General features: G+C 55.7%; 1 protein-coding gene across 8 annotated transcripts in view; it reads right to left on the bottom strand.

Annotated features, from left to right (window-relative positions):
- ZMIZ1 (zinc finger MIZ-type containing 1) overlaps window positions 1-16,815 on the bottom strand; it is a 233,806-nt gene that overhangs the window by 62,158 nt on the left and 154,833 nt on the right. Inside the window, exon 1 of one of the 8 annotated variants that reach the window (XM_019626029.1) lies at window positions 6,176-6,484. The exons of 6 other annotated variants lie outside the window; for them this stretch is intronic. The gene's annotated coding sequence lies outside the window, so the exon portion shown is untranslated. Of the gene's footprint in view, window positions 1-5,422; window positions 5,747-6,175; window positions 6,485-16,815 lie in introns of those variants that run through there. One more of the 8 variants, XM_019626028.1, reaches the window with a different exon arrangement.

The raw sequence follows: 16,815 nt of genomic DNA, 5'->3' as shown, positions 1-16,815 counted from the left end.
CTGAGCTCTGGTGTGCATCTGCTGACAGCCCTGCTGTTAGGAGAGGGGGCTGGGGGAGGGGAGGCTGTGCAGGCCCCCCCACACACACTTAGGGGCGGAACCAGACCGTTAAATCTGTATGCACTGTGAATCTGCCAACCAGATTACACCCCTGGGAGGTGGAGAGGGTGCCCATAAATCTCCAGCCACATCAGGCTCTGACCGAGGAAGCACTGAGAGAGCCAGGGAATGAGGCCAAACTCTACAGGCCCAGAGGCTGTCCCCTGTCACCTCCAGTCCCAACCCCAGGGAACTGCCCACGTTGATTTAAAACCTCCTGGGCCTAGCTGTAACCCCTGAGAGACTGGGGACAGACTCCACAAGTACAGCTCTTTTTTCCAGGAGAGCACAGAGGATGCCAAGGGGAGGTCTGGACAAGTTCCACTAAGTTCCCGGAGCTTCTCAGAAGATGAGCTGGCTGCCCTCGCCCCCCACCACGGGCAACCGCAAAACAGGAACCCTGCAACAAGACAGGCTTTCCATTGCGTCAGCAGAGGCAGGGACATTCCCGCAGCAGAATTCCGACCTCGCATGGCTCCACACTTCTCTCCATGATTCCTGCCTGCAATGCAACTCAGAGGGGTCCCACTCCTGGAAGCCCCAGGAGGCCCACTGGCCTCTGTGGCTCCAAAGCCTTTGATGGCTCCCCACTGCCCCCAGGATAAAATCTGTGCTCCCGGCCTGGGCTTTCAGCAATGGCTCCACTTCCTGTGCTCACCATCTCAGGATCTTCACCTGGAGGGACATCCTCCCTTCTCCTAAAGTGCCACACCTCTTCTGATTTCCCAGCCTTTGCGTCTACTAGCCCTTCCACCTGGCATTCATTCCCCTTCTTGTCCAAGACCCAAATCTTCCAAAATCAAGTTCTACCTGGGAAGAGTAGCAGGCTACTCCGGCCCCAGTGTCACCATTTCCCCCTGTTCCTCCTGCAGCTCTTAGGGTGTGGAGTGTGGTCCTCTGCTCATTCAATTCTCCTTGCCCTGCTGCACCCTACTATTTTCCACTGTATCTGCAGATGCAGGCAGCAGCGCCCCAAGGCAGGGCCAAACCTCTGCCTGTCTTTTGTCTCTCCCCATCACACATACTCTCTAGCACAAGACAAGTAGATGAACTCCTGGAGTGCAGTCTCCTTTTTACAGATGAGAACACAGCAACGCTCTCAGTACAGAGATGAGAACAGAGGCCCCCAGAGGGGAAGTGACTTGCCAAAGGTCACACACTAATTTGGCACCAGATCACAGATATGATCACTTGAGGGCTAGGTCCTAACAGCCATGTTTTCACAGAGTGTCAGAATTATCTGGGGGAGCTTTATAAAACCAAAGCCAAAAGCCTTACCTCAGAACTACTGAATCCCCAAGGTGCTTGGGGAACCTCGGCTTCCTGGAATGTTGTTGTCCTGGCTAAAGCCCCTAATTCACCAATATGTATGAAACACCCACTATTGCCCCAGGCTGGGCACTCATAAGGCCTGGCCTCATCCCATGGGTGGGCGGGGTCAGTGGGAGAACCCAGCAGAGACATGAGGGCTTTGAGAAGCCGCTGCAGCTGACTCCAAGCAGGAGTCAGTGCCATGACTAGGGCTACTGAGAGGGAGGTAAGGCCCACTTTCTGGGCTTGCTTGGGCAAGAGGGTGGCAGACAGCCTGGCAGGCCCAGCCTAATGCTCTGGGTGGGGGGGGGGGGGGGAGTGGTGGTCAGGGCCCTGCTCTGTCAGTCAGTTTTGAAGGGCACACAGCACTCTGGGGAACAAGAGTGCTGTGGGCATCCGCAGGGCAGCCCACCCTCGGGTGGGCCAGGGCAAAGGCACCGTGCAGGGGCCATGAACACCACCACTACCTCACTCAAGGGGACTGAGAACCTGGGAGTGTTGCCCGGAGTCCTCGCATCCCTCAAGCTCCCCTTTCAGGTGTGCTGGGGTCCCTGGCAGATGGCCCTCCACTCCTGAGACCTTACCCTTCAGACAGCTCACAGCCAATGGGAGGTAGAAGCCGCAGCGAGGCTTGATGCTGCGGGGAGGTGGGCACCTCAAGGCACAGGGACAAGGCCAGAGACAAAGCGACCTCATCTCAAGGCTGAGCAGGAAACTGAAGCAACGCACAATTAAATCTTATATAAACCTCAAGTTCAAAATGGCAGACTGGGATTTGCAGTGGACTATAAGAGGGCATTAGCTCCAATTCAAGCCTGCGCTGCCGTGTGACCCTGGGGCAAGAAGTCCCTTTGCCCATCTAGGCAGTGGGCTGTCTGTCCTTCCCTGCCTGTGGTTGGTGACCTGGGAGTTCCCTGAGAAGCTGCAAGTGCCTCAAGGGTAGAGGCCTTGTTTTTCCCTTAGCAGGCTCCCTTGTGAGGCTGCTGCTTGTCTGCCAGGCCCTGGGAGAGTTTCCTCCTGCAGCTGAAGCTTCTGGGGGGAAGTGTGGCACAGCGAAGGCCCGTGGCATCAGGGGCAGCAGGCTCTGGCAGGGTGGGAGCAAAAGGCATTTAGTGCCAGCCACATGTCCCCAAATTCTTCTTCCCCTTGGGCTGGGGCCTGCATACCTCTTTTCTGGGGTGGTACTGACAAACCTGGCCATAGGCCCACTGACAGGGTCCTTCCCTGTGGAGAAGAGCCAGTATCTCCCTCAGGACCAAAGCGGCATCGATCAAGGTAAACACCTCCCTTGCCCAGAGAGCCTCTCTCCCTCTCCTTGCAGGTCTGCCAGCACAGAACTCTCTGTTCCCGGGGACCCAGGGTTGAGCTGGCTCTCCCGCGTGATCGATGGATGACTTCACAAGGACTGACGCCTACTGGGCACCAAGTTGGTCCTTAGGGAGGTCTGAGGCTGCTCCTGGGACCGCTGCCCACCCTTGCCCCCTGGCTGGCCTCTGCTGAGTGGCAGAGCATTTCACTGGCAGAGGAGTTAGAGACCTAGGGCTCAAGCCACTCCCTGGGTGACCTTGGGCAAAACTAAACCTCAGTTTTCTTCTGTGCTAAATGGAAACACCTGGCTTTTCTATACACTCCTCACTGGGATGCTGTCAGAAAATAAAGTGCTAAGAAAATGGAAGGTGCCTTTATTGAACAGACTCATCCTGCACTGTCACACCTGTGGGCCCTTAGACTAGTGTCCTCAGCTTGCTTCTGTCCTAAATCTCCATCCTTCTAGGCCAAAGCTGTCTACTGGAACTTTCTGCTACAGTGGAAACATTCTATAATCTGAGCTGCCCAGTCTGGTAGCCACTAGCCACTCGTGGCTGTTGACATTTGACATGTGGCTAGTGCAAAAGAGAAACAGAACTTTTAATTAATTTAAGTTTATAAACAGCCACATGTAGCTAGTGACAGCATACTGGACTGCAGAGTTCTATACGCAGCTCCAGCATCCTTACTCTCTGAGGCAGGACCCAGAAAGAGCCATCAGGGAGCTCCCAGGCAGGACTTTGGTTGAACATCTGTGGGAGCACCTCTCTCAGTCTGACTGGCTGACCCAACTAGGGTTCATCTTAGAGTTCCCAGGGACTAAGCATAGCTTGGGTTCTAAGTGCTCAGCCAACACTGACTTAAATCCAGAAGCGCTTTCAATTCCTCCATCACCTCCCCACATTAATAGGGAGAGCAGCACCCGACCAGCTTTCTGCTCAGGCAGTCACTCAGCAGTCACTGAACATCTACCACCTGCCAGGCACTGTGGCTGGTACAGGAGTAGATGGTGGTGAGTAACACAGTGCCCCTGCCTTCATGGAGCTCACAGTCAAGGTCTTACTTCAGTCAGAGGGATGACTGGCTTCCTCCATCCCCCACTGGGTTGTTGGTCTCAAGCCCATCAGTTTTCCCATCTGAAACCGGGGCTCCCAAGTCCTGAGTGCACAGGCTGTGGTGAGAACCAAGAGGCAGGAGACGGGTCTAGGGGCTCCGGTGGATTGGGGAGGCTGTGCAAGGGAGCAGGGATAGCATTATGAGGCAAGCCTCAAACTCTGTGCAGGCTGCTGCTTCCGGTAGAGACCCAGATTCTCACCAAAGCATCGCTGTTTAGTGGTTTCTCACTAAGGAAGTTCAGGGTAAAAATAGCTCAGGAGGGGACTTGAATCCAGCTAGTTGGGCAGTAGTCATTGCCTGGCTAATACACAAAAAAGGGAACACGCTTATTAGTAGACACGTGAACCCCAAGACTCAGTGCCCCCTAACACACACACTGTGGGACAGGGCCTTCTGCTCTGTATTGGATAGGAGAGGAGCTTCATGTCTGTCCAGAGCACCAGAACCGGAGGGGCCTGAGTCCCTATACGCCATCTAGGGTCATCCTGATTTCAGGGTGGCACCACCGTGCCGACTCCAACTCACTTCCTGGCCAGATTTCTGGCTCACTCTGTGGCCCACTCTTAAGGATGGGCCATTAAGAAGCACTCTGGCACTAACTCCTTGACAGCTGCTTCACAAAACCTTCCTGCTGGAGGAGCCACCAGCCATGCCCAGTGCCCATCTGGCAGTCCAGCCTGATGGTCAAGGGCAGGGGACCCAGGCCCCCATCCTGAGCATGAAAAGCCCATCTAAGATGCCACCTCCTGACTGGTGCAAAGGGTTAGGGTAGGGAAAGTCACCTGACCTCTCCTAGTATCCCCCCAGCTGGTTTCCAGTTGGACCCAGGAATTGGGACCTAGCTAGTGCCCTGGGCACCAAGGCTTATAAGATCCCAACACGACCAAGCGCCACAAACCTTTTAGCCTCAAACCTTTCGGCCACAGGGCAGTGCTCTGAGAAACCCACTTTCCAAGGTCTCAATGAAGATATTTACAACCTGGTGTCAGGCACCCCGGAAAGGTCCCTTTCTGCCCTCTAGAGCAAATCCATCTCTCTCCTCCTCCAGCCAGCCTCCCAGCAGACACTTGTAAGAAGTCTGTTCCGCACCCACCACCTCTCAGAAGAACGCCCTGCCGCAATGGTGGCATCACCAACCCCTGTGGGGGTCTCCAGGCGATTTTAGCATTAAGGCTACATCCTGACAAAGAAGCCGCTTGAAGTTAAGGACCCTCGGCGGTTACCTCCGCGGAAAGCTTCCTGGTCATTCTTATTTTTGCAATAGGAGCCTATTGAGGACCAAGCCTTGTAAGATGTCTGCTGGAGAGCCAACGCTTCACCTTCAGGAAGGGGGTTTGGGGAGGCACCCTGGCCCCGGGTCCTGAAGAGAAATGAGGGCCCCTTCTGTGGGCGCACAAAACGGGCTCGGTGCACGCCGGTGGCACTCTCGCGGCCAAGCCTCGGGCTGACACCATGCAGCACACGGCGCTACCCACAATGCACCAGCCCTCCTCTGTCACACACAGGCACGCACACTCACCCCGCTCCGGGAGGGAGCCCGGGCCCCACCGCGGGCGATTCGGCGCCGACCCCTCCAGCATGCACTTACCTGGAAGTTGCACTGGCCGCGGTACCGCCCTGGCGCCTGCGGGGGGGCTGGGGCCCTGCCGGGGGCGGCCGCGGCGAGCGACTCCGGGCAGGGTTCAGCCGGCGCTGAACAAAGGCTGCGCGCAGGCAGCGGGTGCCGCCTGCATCCCCGCTCCGCGCCCGGGCGGCGGCGGCGGCGGCGCGGGGGCCCAGGCGGCTGCGGTGCCCGCTCGCTCCGCGCTGCCCGCTCTGAGGGCGCTCGGGCTCCCGCGCTCCGGCTCGTTGCTGCCCGCCACCGCCGCCGCCGTCCGGCTACCGCACCGCACACATCAATTATTCATCGCCCGTCTCCAGCTTCCCAGGCGAAGCCAATCACAGGCGGAGGCTCAGCTAATGGGGCCGCCGCCGCCGAGAAGGCAGCCAGCCGCGCGCCCGGGCGCAAGCGACAGCCCTCCGGGGATGGGGATGGGCCGGGGGCGCGCGGGGGGCGGGGGCGCACTGAGCGCGCCAGCGAAACTTCCCACGGCCCGCGCCCTGCGCCGCGTGCTCGGACCCCGCCGGCGCGACCACCCACCCTGCGTGTGCCCGCGTGGGGCTGGGGGCTCGGGGGAGGCCGGGCGCGCCGCGGCGGGGGGAGGGGAGGGAGGAGGAGCGCGGGAGGAAGATGAAAGGCTAGCAGACCTGCTTCGGCGTCTCCAGGGAGCCCCGGCTCGCGCGCGCCCTCCACGCCCCGCGAGCCTCGCCGCCCGCACCCCCGCCCCCAGCCCGCACTTACTCTCGCGTAGACCGCCTGCCCAGCCACTTTGCTGCGAGGGAGAGCGAGCGAGTACGAATCGGAGGCAGCTCACATTTCAAACTTGCACGCAGGGGTGGTGCTGCTGCACGCCGCCGCGGAGCGAACGCACCGCCCGACCAGCAGCGCTCCAGCCTCCGGGCGGGGGCGGCGACCAGGCCCCTTTCCCTCCCCCGCCTGGGCAATTAATTGAAAGCAACACTTGTGCGAGTGGGGCTCCCGGAGCGCTGTCGCCCGAGGGGGCCGCCGGGAAGGCGCTGCCGGTGGATGACTTCGGGTGTCTCCCGCCCCCAGCGAATCTTCCCAAGTGGTCACGCTAATGAGGGTCCCCCGCGGGGTGGGGGCGGAGGAGGGAGCTGGCCTGGAGGCGGCCTCGGCCAGGGGGAGGGGAGGAGGCGGGGCACGACTAGGGCATCCGGATTGCGACCTCGGTTTAAAGGATTTTCGGAACGGGTTAGGGGCGGAGAAGGCAGGCGGCAGGCACGGCATTTTCCCAGACACAGGGGACCCAGCCACCCCTGGGATTCCCCGAGCGTGGAGCCCGGGGAAGGGTGAGCGGGCGCACGTACGCTTGAGCTCCTCGACTTCGTGAGTTCCTGTGCCCTGGAGCCAGAGGCGGTAGGGAGGCCGGGGGCGGCTGCTGAGCGCGGCCCCGCCCCGCCCCGGGAGCTGCTGCCTTCCTGACATTGCATCCTGTGATGGCCACAGCCTCTTCCTTCCAGCCTGTCTGTCGCATGGGCTCCGGGCGCTGAGCTGAGCTTGCCCCCTGTATACCCCTCCGCTCGGCAGGCACCCCTGGAAGCCAGCCCGCTGCCCCATCCCAAAGGGCTCAGCGCCTCGCCCTCTTTCGTGGGCACTTCCCATCACCACCACCCTTTTGGGAGAAACTATTATATTTTAGAGACCCCTCCCTCAGCCCCGCCCACCTGCCAGTGACAGTTTCTTGGTGACTTAACTGCCCCAAACAATTAGGAAGCTAAGTGGGGCCTCATCCTAAGTAAAGATAGCCAGAACCATCTTAAAAATTATTTTGGACTGCCCTGCACTGCTCTCCTCGCCATCAAGGGGAATTGACCAGGCTCACTAACTAGCCTTTGACTTTGCTTCTCCAGACTTCATTCCCTAATTACCCCGCTCCACCTCCACCCTTTTGAGTCTGAGCTTACGCTGCCCCTAAACCTTCCTGTCTGTCCTACTGCCCTCCTGGAAGTAAGTGGTTGAGACAAGTCACTTATCTAGAAATTATGTTCTTGCTCCTTGTTTGACATAAAGGGTTAGCAGGCTCTTATCCCACCCACTGCCACTTGAAATATCACTTTTGGGGATGGCATTTGGCAATGCAGTTGTCCTGGGGCTTTCCCTCCGAGGAGCTGGTTAAATGGATTAATTCAGACTTCATAACTTACTGCCTTTTGGACAAGAACTAGCTTCCTGCAAGAGAGATTAATTGGCATCCCCTTCCTGCGGGTCCAAGCCAGGGGCAGATAGGGGAAGGACTTCTCTGCTCTGCACAAGTCCAGGCTCTGCTCATCTCACCTCCTCTAAGGAGCCTTTCCACATCTTGGGTTAGAATGGCTTCCTTGAGGGTTGTCATTCATTCACTGAGACATTCACTGGGGCCCTGCCCTCCTAAGCAGCCCCATAGGGATGTGGGATCCCATGAGGGAAGAGCCCTGTGGCCCAGTGAATATTCCTGTATTTCTCTTTGGTTGGCCCAGTCCCCATGGCAGATCCGTAAGACAACATACTCCAAAGCCCAGTGCTCTGCCAGTCACCCCCAGAAACAGATAGGCACAACAGTCTGGCCCACCTTTCAGAAGAAAACACTGAGATGGCTGTCCCTCAGACCCACTTTCTAACATTAATCTGGTTTTAACATACTCTCAAGGCTCAAACCTCAATCATACAAAATCCAAATGGCCAGATCACCTTTCTCTCGGACCCTCCCCTCCCAGAAGTTCTGTGTAATGATAGTTCACAATAGTAACCTGATCCTTAGTGCCTTCTGAGTCACCACAGACCCAAATGTTTGGAACTCCCAGGTTCATTCTTGAAATACCCTGTATGTGTTGATACCATGTGCCCAGCCCCAGGCACTGAGTTCAGAAAAACTGCTCATATAGATGGGGCCAGAATTTGTATTGGAATTGAGCAGAAGTTTACACCAGAGCCACACAGACCTGAGGGCACACGGCCTGGGAGACAGCCTAGCCAGTCTCCCTCTCCCACCTCCAAGGGACCACTCTGGGAGAGGCTCAGGGTTGGGGTGGAAGAACATTGATAGGCTAATATTTAAGCTTCTCAGGCCAGGGACCTATGTTTATTTACTTTCCCCAGGTAGACCAAAAAAGAAAAAAAAAAAGTAAATACTCTCCACTAGCAGATTTAGGTAATTAGGAAAACAAATTGTTTTCAAGCATCCATTCTCCAGCCACCACAGAAGGCCTCCTGGCCAAAGCTAGGGTTTTCACATGCTAATTTCAAAGCCTGCGCGGCCTTATTCAAGGCCCTCTCAGGCCCGATTGCTAGCAAACTCCTATTAATACTACACTCCGGAGTCTAAGGAAACCGGGCAATCCAGCCAGTTCCTGCTACATAAGGGCTTCTCCCTACTAACTCCACATTCCAACTCCACTTCTCCAACTTTCAAAGATTTGCTCAAAAGCCTGGGGCCCAGAGTGCCCCCCCACCCCCACCCCGGGCGCCTGCCTTGATAAGGATCTACAGGAAAGGGGCGGCAGACAAAGGCGCTCTCCATCTCTGCGCTCAGTCACTCTGCGAGCTCTCCGAATGACCTCGGGCGAGGGGGGGCCCAGCCCGGGGAAATGACTTGGGAGGCAGAAGAAAGGAAGTAAAAAGGGAGAGCTGCGGCCCCGGTGCCCCGGCTCCTTGATGAATGCCCGTGAGCGCTCGGGAAGCCTGACGCGGGGATCAATAGCGGGTGGCTTTTCTTGCGGGCGTTTGAACTCCTCCTGACGTGGGCCCTGGCAAGGAGGAGCCGCCAATAAATCACAGCGCTGCGGCCGCGAAGGCAGAGGGCGCGGGAGGGAGGCTGCTTCCCCCAACAGGGGGAGCCTGTCATGCGGAACCCACCTCGCCAGACCAACGGGACCATGGGAGGAGGGGACTGCTAGAGAGGAGTCCGGGTTCCGGAGAAGCCTCCCCCAGCTCACCTGCAGACGGGTGGGCCTCCTGTACTCTGCACCAGCCCAGGCCAGTGAAGAACAAAAGAGCAAAGCCACCCAGCATGTAGGTCACCCAGGAGTCCAAAGTGACTCAGTGCAAAGCTTTGTGTTGGGGGAAGCCCGGGGGGGGGGGGGCACACAAAACCCAAGCTCCCTCCCCTGAGACTGAGGGGAGGCAGAACAGTGAACCCCCGGGTGGCTCTCCAGGTTCTGTCTTCCTCTAGCAGCCCTTGCTGATTCAGCAGTTCTCAACAAGGGTCCCTAGGACTCAGAGATGTCACCCATGCAGGCCTGAACACTCAGAGGGAGAGGGAGATAGGAAGGTCCGGGCAGGTCTGTGGATACGTGAGACAGGTGTGAGCTCAGGCCCTGGGCCATCCACCTTCACACAACTGGTCCTTCTCAGGACGCCTAGAAGGGAGAGCAGGGCAGGAATGCATCAATAAAGGAACATACACATAATCAGAGTAATCAGCCCTGGAGTATGTCTCACTGCCAGCTCAGCTACCCCAGGAAGGCTCCAGCAGCTGTACTGGGTGTACGCCGACTCAGGGGCTCTGCCTCCAGATGCCTTCTTCTAGGGCTTCTACCCTCTCACCTCTGCGGGGCGCGGGCACGAACCCCTGGTCTTTTGATGCCGCTGTTCCCTCCGCCCCTTTTCCTTCCTCCACGCTGGTCAACTTCTTCAGTTCTACACATACAGTCTTGAAGAAGGAAGGCACAGTTGAGGTTCAGCTCCTGGCCAATGCAGGGGTCCCCACTGGGCCTCAGAACCCTACCCACAACACCGGGACAGCAGGAGGGCACGTTCTCACTTGGGACACAGAGCTGAGGCCCCAAGCTGCATGCAGGCCTCTCCTCTGTCCCTAGTAATAAAGCGCTCACAGTGACAGGGTGCTTGCTAGTTGCCAGATATGGCTGGTGCCAGGCGTTTTCCAAGTCTCAACATGCCATCCTCACCAACAGCCCTCTCTGATAAGGTGTGATCACAATTTCCATTCTACAGAGGATAACACTGAGGCACACAGAGGTTCAGGCAACTTCACAAAAGATTTAAACTACCCAGCAATCTGGCTGCAAAGTGCATCAGTAACTACTGGGTTGTCAGAAAAGTCATGACGTATTTTTTCTACGGTTTTCGTTGCAAAAACGTGTCATGATCTTTCTGAAAACCCATTATATATCATACTATATTTCCTAGAAGGGGCTCCAAGGTCCAGAGGAGAGGGACCATCAAAGTCACACAGCAAATTAGAGCTGTGATGAGAGCTGCTTCCACCTGACTCTTGTTTTATATTCTTCCCAGCACACCACATTACATACACTGAAGTCATTTCTTTCTTTGTGTTTCTTCTTCATGTCTAGCATCCACCTGACAGTGTGGGTTGGCTGGGGCTCCATCTGAGGGGGGCTTGGGACATGGTGGAGGAGGTCTCCCTGGATCCTTCTCCTGTCACTGCACCCCTCCCCTTTCCTGGATTTATCTACTAGCAGGGCCCTCGTCCCAAACTCAGACTGCATTCCCAGAAGTCCGCATCTGGCTTCTGCCCAAATCTTACGATCCTTTCATTAAGAAAACAAAACCCACCCCGGCCCCACACCTCCACTTGGCACCTTCAAGAAGCCCTACAATTGCGAGGTTATTGGGGATCCAGGAAAGCCTCCTGCCAGGCTGAAGGAGGAGAGACGATGGGGAAGGGAACCCAGGAACCGGGCACAAAATGGTCACTCAAGTGGCTTCAGTCTTCAACGAAGTGCTCAGCTGGGAAGGCGGCTGCCCCCTAAGCTGTCTGCCCATGTGACTGGGATGCGCATAGCCACTCAGCCACCAGGGTGTCTTGTGGATAGAGAAACTGGCTGGCAGGGGCCAGGTGGAGACAGGAAGGAACTGTCCACATTCCCTGTAGCTGACGAGCTGTGGAGGTAGGGGGATGTGCCTGGATGTGGAGGCCGAGGCTCAGGAAACATGCACTGACTAGTTAGTGGCCCAGGACAAGTCATTCAGGCTGCCTGGGCCTCTGCCTCCTCCTTTGTAACATGGGGAGGGGGGACACCTAACACCAGGTCCTAGGGAGGATCAAGGGAGATATCAGCGATGATACGGAGCTTGGGAGGCCGTGGTGTTGTGAGTTGATCTGTATCCCTCAAAAGATGTTGAAGTCCTAACACCCAGTGCCTGTGAATGTGACTTGGAAATTGGCCTTTGCAGATGATCAAGATGAGGTCACTAGGGTAGGCCCTAATCCCACGATTGGTATACTTACAAAGAACAGAAATCTGGACAGAGGGACAGACATGCACACAGGGAGAATGCCACGGGAAGAACTATCAGAAGCTGGGAGAGGGGTATGGCACAGACCCTTCCCTAGTGCCTTCAGAAGGGGCTTGGCCATGCCAAGATGACACCTTGATCTTAGACTTCTAGCCCCCAGGACTGTGAGACGACACATGTGGTTTAAGTCACCCGATCTGTGGTTCTTGGTTATGGCAGCCCTAGCAATTAGTATACATGGTGCCGCTGTTAAAAATGAAGTTGCAGCAGCACATCATTTCTTTGCTTAAATCCCCTCCTCCAGTAGCTCTGGCTCAGTCAAGGTAAAAACCCAAGTCCTTATTATAACCCACAAGACCCTGTCACCTCTCTGCCCTCACATTTCCTTCTAGTTTTCCCATGGTTGACTCTGCTCTAGCCTTGCTGCCCTCTGGCTGCCAATGCCCCAGAGGCACCCTCCCAGGTTTGCCAGGCAGCTCTTCTGCAGGTAGTCGGCTCGCTTCCCACCTCCTGCAGACTTTCATTCAGGTGACACCTTCTGCGAGGGAAGTCTTCCTCAGCCACACGGCCCCAAACTGCAGCCCCTCCAGACACATCCTACAACTCTCTCCTGACCTAGCTTTCCCCTTCGCGTTTGTGACGGATGTATTTCAATTATTTCTCTTCTTCACTGTCTTCCTTCCTAGAAGGCAAGCAAGCTCTATGTCGACAGCAACTTTCGTCTGTTTTGTACGTATTATATCGACAGGATCTAAAATATGCCAGTCAAATGCATGATATTTGCTGTACGAAGGAAACAAGGACCGACAGCCTACATGAGTGAGGGAGCCAAGAAATTAATGAGTGAAGAGTGGGGTCTGTGGTCCCCTGCTGCCCCTGCCTGCCCACCCAGAGATGAGGTCCCTGACCTGCTGTCTGGAAGAACATGGGTTGTTTCTCAGTGGAGGCAGCCGGCTCAGACAGGAAGCTCCGGCTGGCAAACAAAGGGGCTGCCGGAGGTGGTAGGGAGCTCACCACCCAGGCCTCTAATGAATCTTTTCCCATTGATTTCTGGAGTCTCCTTTGAAGGGAAGGGGATGGCTAAGGCAGTTCGAATGTCCGTGCCTCAGCAGTCTTGGGGTTTTATTGCTTCTCCCAGGACACAGCTTTGACACAGGGCTTCCGGACAGCCCCAGGGTTGGACTGACATAAGCTCCCTGCAGTTGCAAAGGCAATTTCCCTTCCTGTTGAAGCTGACTGTCTGTCTGCCTGCCTGGCTGTGCGGCATCCACACCCTGTTTGGGCTGGGGTAGCCGAATTCCACTCCTGATGCTCCCCGGGCAAAGGCTCAAGCAGGCCCCAGGAGGGTGCTGTCTACTTTGCCGAGGAAGAAACAGGGCTCAGACAGGGGAAGAATTTAAGGCCACACAAGCCCTAGCCCAAGGCTGGGGGGCCTGGCAGGGCTGAATACAGGCTGTCCCAGCAACCATTTGACCCCTGTGGGTCCCCGATCCTGCATGGCCTGTTATGTCCAGCCCTTTTTCCTACAGAGCCTTTACTTACCCGCTTGGAACCATGAACGCATTTAGCATCGGAGTAATGAGGCCCTAGTCTGAGTTTTCAAGTGAAGAAACTGAGGGCCAGAGGGGGGTCAGGGCTTTCTCCTGTCACAGAGCAAACCAGTGGTGGAGCCAGGACTAGACCTGGAACTCCTGGCTTGTTCCAGAGCCTCAAACCATCTCTCCCAGTGCCGTGTTCCCACCAACTGCAGTGTCAAAGGCACGCTCTCCACACTGTAAAGTACTAACTAGACGGATATGAGGGCTTACTATTCTAAAAGGCTCATGTCCATCAACTGCCTCTTTCTATGAGCTGGTGGGATTCTGCCCTACTCTGTTCCTCTTCCTCCTCACAGGGCGGTTGGGGGTCAGGCCCTGGACCTTTCAGCTTCTTTCCTGATCCGTAGTGGGAGTCAGACATCAGGCAGATGGGTGGGGGCATCTGATTTGGGCTCAAAAGAAGGAAGGAGTTTTCTGACAGTCAGGGCTGCCCAGGGGTGGTAGTGAGCACCTTGTCACCCAAGGCATGTAAGCTGGGGATGGAGAGCTACAGAGGGAATCCCACACTGGTAGGCTTATGGCTTCTGAGGCCCTTTTTGCTTTGGGGTGCTATGACAGGTAAGAGGAGAGGAGGTTGAGAAGCATGCCCAAGCACCGCAGTGTGTCCTGGGCAGCAGGATAGCAGTTTTATGACCTTCACCAGGAGTCCTTCAGCACCTGCTGCACTCCCCTCCCCTCTCTCCTGACATTCCTGTGTGAGACAACGTTCTCCCAAGTGCCTGCTCCCTTCCAGCCCCTTGCTCCCAGCCCATGGCGGCCCAGGGATCCCGTGGCTTCCTTCACTCCTCAGTGTGGTCCCAGGTGTCCCTCACACCCTGGGGCTCTGGACATGAGCAGACAGGCCACATAGGAATGTCTGTCTGGGGAAAATCCAAAGTGGCCGCCAGGGCAGGGCAAGGAGTGGGAGGCCTGATGTTGAAATCAGGATCTGCAGAGCTGAACTTGGCAGGTAGGAACAGCACACTCCTCCGCCCAGAGGCCAACTCTCCGAATGAGATAGATGCTGCCTGGGAGAGAGGATTGGGGCTTGCGGTGTGACCAAGAGCAGGTTGCTGCCTCTGTCTGGGCCACAGCTTCCCCACCCAGTAAAAACATCTAGTGCAAATGCTGGATCTGTCTTTGCTATTGGGGGCACTGGTCTCCCCAAGCCTGGCTGAGAAGGCCCCAAGAAGGATCCCTATTGAACTGACCTCCACTGATTTCCTATAGAGAAATCTATAGGAAATAGATTTCCTATCTTGCCAGACAAGATGCCTACAATATACATAATCCTCTTAAGACAAAGAAGCCAGGTCCAAAGTAGTGGGCCCCGTCATGGTGCTGTTCTTGTACATTTATTGGCAGCATATCTGTAGGCCTGTCATTTTTGGTATACTGTGAGCTCCCTGACAGCAGAGAGTTTGTCTGTTTTGATCGCTGCCAAATCCCTGGTGGCGCCGTACCTGGCACATAGTGGGTACTCAACAAACATTTGTTACATAGGGGTTCTTCATCAAGCTATTACCCCATGGTGGTGGGATTTCAGCTGCTCCTTTCTTTCTTTTTAATTTCCTGTATGCCTTAATTGTTTATAAGAAGTATTATTTTTGTGATTAGAACCACTTTCATTTTAAAATTAAATAAACCCCAAGTTAAGACTTTTTCCTCCAGAAAGGCGCTGTGCACCATCTTCAGAACCAATAACTTGAGAACTAAGCATAAAACAGCCCCACGTCACCAACTGAGCTTCCAAGGCCTAGCTTGTGGGTGGCCTGAGCAGGACGTGAGCAATAGGCACCACTGCAGAGTCACCACCCATTTCTTTCCCTCTACGTGGCACAGTTCCACTCGAGCAGTCTCTTGTCTGGACACCTGGAATAGCCTCCAAAGTGGTTTCTCTGCCTCTGGCCCCTAGGTCCCTCCTTTGTCTGCTTTCTAAGAGGCAAATCTGACCATGTCACTCCCTTGTCTAAAACCTTCCATGGCTCCCCAGTGCTATCAGAATCAAGCTCAAGTTTGAGTTCCTTAGATTGGTATTCAAAGCCCTGGAAGTTTCACGCATGGTCTCTCGAAGGGCCCTGCTACCCTCTACTTGGGTTGCTCCTGTTTGGATGCCTCCAGCAAGTTCCTTAAAGGCATTTATAATCCCTGGTTTGTCCAAATTACTGGAGGTGTGTTCTCCCTCCAAACTCACATGCCAATCAAAGAGCTGAACAGTGGTTGGGTGCCAGCTTGCAGCTGGGAAGGGAAACTGTCACACATCCAAGGGTGGTAGGGGAGCCGAAGCCCACCATCCACCAATCTGGGGCCCTTCCCAGGGGGATGAGAAACCAGACATCCCTGATGAATTTGAAAGGCAGGGCAAGCCATGGGCCAGCTGCCTGGGTTGTGGCTCTTAAAGAGGGAAAAAAGTCAGCCCTGGGGATCTTAGCCCTGAGGACGCTATGGTTTGGGGACAAGCAGCGCTGCCTTTTCTCTGCCTCAGTTTCTCCATCTGGAGTGCAGGCAGTATTCTGGGATGCATGGTAGGAAAGTACAGCCCTGGGAACCAATCCAGCAGTGCTGCTGCTCCCCTCAGCAAGGGGAGCCCACACCCCCCTCGGGCCCCAGTCAGACCTGGGAGTGTGGTGTGTAATTGAATTTGGCCTAATTACCCAATTGCACTGAGGAACAGCCAGTACTGACAGAGGCCTCAGGTGCTGGGGGTGGTTGGAAGCCAGGAGCCAAGAGGCAGCTTCCAGATGCCTTAGGCATTCGGGAAAGCAGTGCTGGGCACAAGGACCTTCGTATCCCTTAACCTCTTGGCTGCTTGGAACCTTGGGAGGCAGGCGGCATGGTTCCCATTCTACAAGTGAGAAAACTGAAGCTCAGAGAGAAGCATCTTGCACAGCGACACCATGTCAGAAGAAGTAGAGAGGAAATCTGAAACCACATTCCTTCTGTACCCGGGGCCTTTGCACATGCTGCTTCCCTCTGCCTGGAATGCCTTTCTCTGCCCTCCTCTTTGGGCAGATTTTTTTCCTTGGAGACTTCCGCTAAGGTCATTTCCTCAAGAAAGCCTTCTCTAAGTTCCCAGGCTCAAGGTCCCCTCTACCTGTCCTTTGTAGAACCTATCACAATGATGACATCAATGGTGGAGGGTGTTTATTCCCAGGCTGTCCCTTTCGCCAAGCCTGGAGCTCCTGGAGGGCAAAGGCCACATCCGCCTTACTCACACTGTGTCCAGCACCCAGCATAGGCCCAGGACACTATGGTGCTCAGTACACGTTTGCTGAATCAGTGGCTGAATAACCTCTAAATCCTGGGTCTTTTCCAGACATGGTCTATTGGTTTCTTACCGTCACTGGCCTGGGCCTTGAAGGTAGGGCTGGGGTCTCATCTGTAAGGAATATTGCTGTGCCAGGGGTCCCTCAGTGTCACAGGAGAGCTAGAGTGATGCTGAAGAGCAGGCACACCCTCTGGACATACTGGCCTCCAGGATGATGGACAGGAGGCCCACTCTGTGAGGCCCTGAGCAGAGCTTCAGATATGAGATCCCACTGTTGGGAGGTGAAGGGACAGGCCCAGGGTTACCCAGCTTGCAAAAAG

Source organism: Hipposideros armiger, unplaced genomic scaffold (genome assembly GCF_001890085.2).
Source record: "Hipposideros armiger isolate ML-2016 unplaced genomic scaffold, ASM189008v1 scaffold_652, whole genome shotgun sequence".
Taxonomy (NCBI): domain Eukaryota; kingdom Metazoa; phylum Chordata; class Mammalia; order Chiroptera; family Hipposideridae; genus Hipposideros; species Hipposideros armiger.
The sequence above is the reverse complement of the archived record's forward strand: the minus strand, read 5'-3'. Positions and strand labels throughout refer to the sequence as shown.